Genomic DNA, 6982 nt, shown 5'->3' with positions numbered 1-6982 from the left:
TTCTCAGTAACATATATAGTTGTCAGTATTTATGTTTTGCATATATTTTGGAAAATGTCTCCCTGAAAATACTGTGTCTAGGATGCTATTGTAGAAAAAAATTTAGGTGCCAGCAGATGGCAAAATGGTTCTGTCGCTGGACTCCCACATAATTGACTGTGGTTCTAGTCCCGTACCCAGCAGCTTAAACTCACACTAAGCATGTGTGTAAGCATGCCCAAAATCCCAAGAGGAGACTAGAGGAGAGGGGATTGTAGCATGGTCATTGCCCCTGGGGGAGGGGGGTGATTCCTCACTTTCTGTCTATCTTTCTCTGTCTCTCTGTCTTTCCAGAGAGCACACATGCCCTACAGCAACAATCTTAAAAACAAAAACCTATATAATAATTTGTAACCACAGCTGTTAATGAATGTGCTGTTTTCCTAATTTCAGGCCAACACTAGATTGATAGTTGCTAATTTTTTCCCAAAAAGTATATATCTAACAGTTCTAATTTTTATATTCTTAATGTCTGGTTTTTTTATTTTTAAATTTTTTTATTTAATTGTTGTACATCTTTGTGGGTGCAATATGGATTTTCAAAGTGTATGTGCTGTGTGATGCTTTTCTTGATAAATGATTTTTGTAAATGTTTTAGCCATTTGTATTTCTCTGTTATTATATTTTCCCCTCCCATCTTTTGCCCAGTTTTTTATAGACATTTTAGATTTTAATTGAATTATACATGTTAGAAAGTAGTAATACTGCTTAATATTTCTATGTTTATGCATATTCATATCTCTACAAATTTTTTTAATCAACAAAATATCTATAGCACAATTGAAAAAACCCAGTACTTTAAAATATTCTTCATCTTAAATACAAAGATGTTAAAATCTGGGGCCAGCAGTTAGCATAATGGCCATGTCACTGGACTCCCATGTAGTCAACTATGGTTCGAGTTCTGGACCCAGTGGCTTAAACTCACACCAGGTGCGTATGCATGTACGCCCAAGATCCCGAGAGGAGAATGGAGGAGAAGGGATTGTGGCATGGCCATCCCCCTGGGGGATGATTTCTCACTTTCTGTTTCTCTGTCTCTCTCTGTCTTTCTAGTGAGCGCACGCTCCCTATAGCAAAAACCTCTCCAAAAAAAAAAGAAGTTAAAATCTATTTTTAAAATATTTTTTCATGCATTTTGTTCATAACATAAATTCATACATGTTACCAATTATCCTACTGAGTCTTGTTTTATAAAGTATGTATGAATTGAACCTTGGAAATTCATTCTTGAATTTTAGAGTTGAATACAGATGGTTTTCCTCCTATTTAAATTGAATGTACCTTTATCTTACATAATTATGTTCCAGCATTTATATGCATTCTATTATGAGGAAGAAATATTAATACCTTTTCTTCATCCATTGCAAGGGTCATGACTGATATCCTTGTATCAAAAAAATAAAAAAATTAACAAGAGAAAAAGCATAATGAATTTATTTAATCAAAGCTTTATGTGACCCAGAAGCCTTCCAAAGTAAAGATTCAAAAAATAATAAAAAAGACTTAAGACCTAGGAAAATTATTTTTATGCTTAGGTTCAAGAAGAATGAACTGTTTTGTAGAAATGTGGTTAGACGAAAGGGGTATGGCCTACCGATAACCAACTCATGATGAACTCGGCAAGGCCTGTTTGTTGATATTCTCTTCATAGCTTCTCTTCCCTCTGGGTGTAGAGCAGGAAATGAGGAACTTATGACCTGCTTTCTAATGAGCTACGTCAGGTAATTTCTTGATGTCCAGCTGTCTCATAAGAAGGCTGGGGAAAGACACAGTGACTTTTTTATTTCTTCAATGTTCATAATTGTAAAAGTCTCACATTTTGTGGTACTGTGTTCTGAGCCCCAACACAACTATCCAGATAATAATACTTCATTATTATCAGTAGATAATAGTGATTTGCCTTATCTTATCATTATTTTACAGGAAATGCCTCCACAACCTATTGTACTGCTCAAGTTTTCATGGTCTCTACTGCTTAAGCTAGCATATTGTCATGAGATAGTATTATATAAAGAACAGTACGTCCATTTTACAATGCCTCCAGGGTGAGGTGGTGAATGACACATCTTTAGACCAGGATTGTTTACATGCCGTGATAATATTTTTGACTCTTTCACTGATTACCCCCAGGTTGCTGCTCACTCTAAGTCCTCATTCTTTGTGTGTATTTTTCCATAGTCCATTTCCTCGGATTATCAGTTGTTCTTATCATGTGTGCTGCCTTTGTGACTTTTAATATTTTTTGGCATTTCTACTGGAAGCTGGAGTACATTGGAAACTCTCACTTTAAAATCTGCTTGTCTATATTTGCTCCTTTATTATGTTGATGGGTTCCTTTTTTTCCTCAGACATTTTTGCTATAGTGTGCATGTGCTTGCCAGAGAGACAGACTGACAGAAAGAGAGAAATCACCCCCTATCCATGGAAAATGGCCAAGCCACAATTCCTTCCCCTCCATTCTCCTCTTGGGATTTTGGGCATGCACACACATGTGCCTGGCATGAGTTCCAAGCTGTCAGGTCCAGGACCGAACTACAGTCAAGCACATGGGAGTCCAGCTCCTTAACCACTACACCACCTGCCGGCCCTGGTTTCCTTTTCTTAATATATGCCACCTGCTCTGCAGCTTCAAGGGGGCTTAGTTTTATATACATCACCAGCACGTTTGCTTCTGGTTCAGTTGCTTCTACACAGTCTTTGCTTTATTTTCATTGTCATTACTGCTCAAATTTAGAGGGTTATGCTATGGGACATGAGTGTGGTAATAGCTGTATGTGGCACATATCTAGTGGAAGTGTGGCTATGTACAGAGAATTATTTTAGAAGTGACTGCTTTTAAGTTTAGTATTAATAATTTAGTATGCCATTTGTGATTTGGGTATCTGTGTATTGTATTAACTTTAACTAATTCCTGCCCAAATTGTTTTTTTTTTTTTAATGCATAAAGCCTAAGAATGTAAGCATCAATTCATTCTTAAGTTTATACAGGCTAAGAAGGTCAGCTAGGAAACTATTTGAGGGGAACATCCAGCTATATAAATAATTTCATAGAAAAATAAGCTGTTAACCATCTATTTGAATTTATACTTTTCTTTCTTGGAGGAAGTGAGATCATAAAGGTTCCGATCTCCTTGCTTACCTCCTGGAGAATCGTGGTTAGGCCACAAAGTAGCACGCAGGCCTTTCTCATGATATCAGTGGCTGCCAAGAAACTGACCTTTAGCAGTTAGATAATTCCAGGATATGGATGATTTACTTTTGGTCTGAGCAGCTTCTGGGACTCCTTAAACAATTACTGGTATCCCTGTTCCCAGTGGAAACAACCGTGCCACCCTCAGGCTCAATTCCCCAGCCTCTCTCTCACCTGCCACGTCGAGGCTTTCTCCAGAACTTGCAGTGAATTTTCTTGAAAGGGCCATCTCTTGGCTGTTTTCTTGTTTTGGCTTTTTTGGGGGTGCACACATCTATATGAATGCTTCCATGGATCTCAAACACATAAAAATTAGGAGATCAAGAGCCATGACACCTGACTTCCTGTTACTCATATACACTGGAGTTAGAAAAAAGAGACTTCAAGATTTTCTTTTTTGGGGAACCAGCAGTTAGCGTAATGGCTATGTCGCTGCGGTTCATGTCCCGGACCCGGTGGCTTAAAACTCACGCCGGGCGCATGTGCATGCGTGCCCAAGATCCCGAGAGAAGAATGGAGGAGAAGGGATTGTGGCGTGACCATCCCCCCTGGGGGGTGATTTCTCGCTTTCTGTCTCTCTGTCTCTCTCTGTCTGTCTGGCGAGTGCACGCACCCTATAGTGGAAAACCTTTCAAAAAAAAAAAAAAAAAGATTTTCTTTTTTTTTCCACACCAAGTGCTATATTATCTGTAGTAATACAGCAAAAGAGGTTTTTTCTTTTTTTTTTTTTTTTTCATTTTAAGAAACAAGTTTATTTAAACAACAACAAAACACTTGACTCAAAGGGAAAACTATCTAGGATTCCTTTTTTTTTTTTCTTTCAGTAAGAGTAGTTTACCCCTACTTAAAGACAGATTGCCCTACATGTAACAGCTATGTAGAAAAGGTTATAAAGTTGTTCTTGGTTTTACAATGATAAATGAAAAACATCAAAATTCTCCAAACAAGGATTTTTATGTTGTTGGGTTTTTTTCTTTTGTTTTTGTTGTTGAAACAGTGAGAAAAAAATAACTTACTGGAATATAAAGAGTTGAATAAGCAAGCCACTAATTGAGAAAGGGGATATTTTCACAAAACCAGTAATTTTCCCCATCCCATCTCCATTTGATGTGAATCAAAACATACCACTAGTCACTTAGCTTAAAAAAATACGAATGCATGTGCACATACAACAGTTACTTTAGGTATATATGAAGGAATGGAGAAGGGAAAATGAAAGAATAGAGAAAACTATACTGTAGCAGTCAGGAAGTGGTGAAACCAAACTGTGGTTTCCTAATTGAGAATGTATTCTTGGACTATAAGACCAGAGTTCTGAAGTAAAGTAGCAGGTTCCCTTTTTAGTAGACCCCTCCTGTCTGCTGTTGGAACCCATCCATTGTATCTTCATCCTCCACTTCCAGCTGTGCAGGTGTGTCTGTTTCCTTGATCAACTGCCCATCAAGTCGGAATCTATCTGCCTCATTAACAAACACTGTCATTCACAATAGGCTTTCATTAGTTTACTAAGTGGCGTGTGCCTCCTAATCTTAAACTGCACTGCAGAACCATCCTGCCCTGCCAACTTGAAATGAATATGATCGTTGTTCTCTATCTTGACTCCTTCCTTGGGCTTTTCGTCAGCCATGGCAAGCGCCAAGTCTCCTCAGCTGCTGCTTCAGAACCAGGTTCTCTCCGAATGAGCACACAGGCAGCACCAGGAGCAGCAGAATCCAGAGGTGTATTTTTTTGTACTACTTCAGAAGTCAATGAACTAAAGTGATCAACATACTTCTTTATATATAAAGATGTAGGAGTTCTACTTCAGCTTAGGTAGAAGCCCTATGGAAATACCACTTTTACTCTATAAAGGAAAGGTTAGGGAATCTAGGAAGTGATAACTTTACTTGAGCTTATCAGAGAGGTGTGGTCAAAGCCACCAGGCCAACTGAATTCTAGGGGATATTAAGCCCTTTTTAGGAGAGGTGAGATAAAGGAACAGTTTTGCCTTTAGCAGAGCACAAGGTTTAAATGGCAGTCAAGCTGTGGGTAAGAAAAACTACTAAAACTTGAAAAGGTTCTTAAAATCTGCATGTGTAAGCTAAAGTTGACAGTAACAGATTTCTGGAATTCCCCAACATAATAGGAATACAGATTAATAAGAAAAGCATCTCTTTCCCATGAGCTTCACCATGTGACCTATTGAAATGATTGGGTACAAGACAGAAGACCTACAGGGGTTCTCTCCTTAGCAAGAGGTGGGGGTGGTGATTGTTGAAAAGAGAAAGGTACAGTATCTGGACCATCTGCTCATATGAAATAAATGCCCATTGATGCCGTAGGAGGACAGAAGCCCCTCTTGTTCTCTGGTTTCAGGAAGACGTTGGTTGTTGCTCAGGGAGAAGTAGAAGCAAAAGTCCTCTCCTGAAAGAGAGGGAGAAACCTATTCATCTCATGACCCTGCACTGACACAGTGGAAGAGACAACTGGTGGTAGTAAGAGGAAGCAAATTCATTCCCATTCATGGCCCCTGAGGTCAGAATTCAGATAATACGATGGGATAAGTCAGGAATGGTGATAAAGCTCCCCAACACATCCCCATCCCCAAGACTCAGACACAGAGTGCCCTGCATCCAACAGACTTGTACAGGACAGAGAACTTGGCCAAAGCCCACCAGGAGATATGTACTGAGGGTTGCCAGAACAGCCTATTACTGACAGATGAACAAGATGAACGCAGTTATGTGGGCTTGCTCAAGGTTTAAGATAAAGCAGGGGCCAACTGTGTGGCCTAAGTGGTTGAGGTAGTCAAATTCCACCTGGCCAACCTCATGGTTCAAGTCCCAGGCCTGGTGGCTTAAGAAACATGCTGAGTGCATGTGTGTACGTGCCCAAAATCCCAAAAGGAGGGAGAGATGGAGGAGAAGGGACTGAGGTGTGACCATTTCCCATGGGAGGTGCTTTCTCCCTCTCCCTTCCCTCTGTCTGTCTCTATGTCTCTCTAGCAAATACACATGACCTATGGAAAAAATGAATAAAATACAACAGGAATTCTACAAAAACATGCCAACTCTTCAGTCTTTACAGTAAGCACAAGGTAGAAGAAGTTCTAGGCTAGAGGGCTTTGAATTCTTTGGTGTGCTGAAGGTAACTATGCAATTAACATGAACAAACTTAGTTCAATTATCAATAGGTTGGTTTAGCCTTCTACAATAACAACTCCTTATATTAAAAAATAATTATTTTACTTTGACTTTATTTATTTATATATTTATTTATTTTTAAATTGAGCAGAGAGGGACAGAGAGAGAAAGAGAGAGAGGAAAAGTGAGAAAGCAAGCTGCCAGGTCTGGCACTGGAACTGCAGTAGGCCATGTGGGAGTCCAGCACATTATCACACCTCCTGCCGGCCCCAACAGCCCTATTTTTTAACAAAAGAAAATATGTCTTCGGTATGTTCCTCCATAAACATTGCTGAACCAATTATTTTCTAATATCTTCCTCATTATATTTTCTCTCCATAGTCACAGCATTATAGAGAATCTCTCTTTGTTTGTAGGCCATTGCTCTGTATAATGTAGTTCTGTGAGGGCGGGCAGTAACTGTCAGCATTGATTACTGTTGTAGTTACTTTTCTTTTTCTATTTTTTTTTGAGAGATATTTGTTATAGAGCATGTACACTTGCCAGAGAGACAGAGAAATACAGAGGGACAGAAAGTGAGGAATCCCCTCCAGGGGGGACGGTCACCCCACAATCCCTTCTCCATTCT

The 6982-nt window shown here is 39.2% G+C and overlaps 1 pseudogene; it reads right to left on the bottom strand.

Moving 5' to 3' along the window:
• Window positions 1-4572: 4572 nt before the first annotated feature.
• LOC106734451 (small ubiquitin-related modifier 2 pseudogene) lies at window positions 4573-4859 on the bottom strand (annotated as a pseudogene).
• Between the last annotated feature and the right edge of the window lie 2123 nt (window positions 4860-6982).

The sequence above is a fragment of the Tupaia chinensis genome, unplaced genomic scaffold (assembly GCF_000334495.1).
Source record: "Tupaia chinensis unplaced genomic scaffold, TupChi_1.0 Scaffold000117_2, whole genome shotgun sequence".
In the NCBI taxonomy this organism is placed as follows: Eukaryota; Metazoa; Chordata; class Mammalia; order Scandentia; family Tupaiidae; genus Tupaia; species Tupaia belangeri.
Note: the sequence above shows the minus strand (reverse complement) of the source record. Positions and strands in the feature narration are given on the sequence as shown.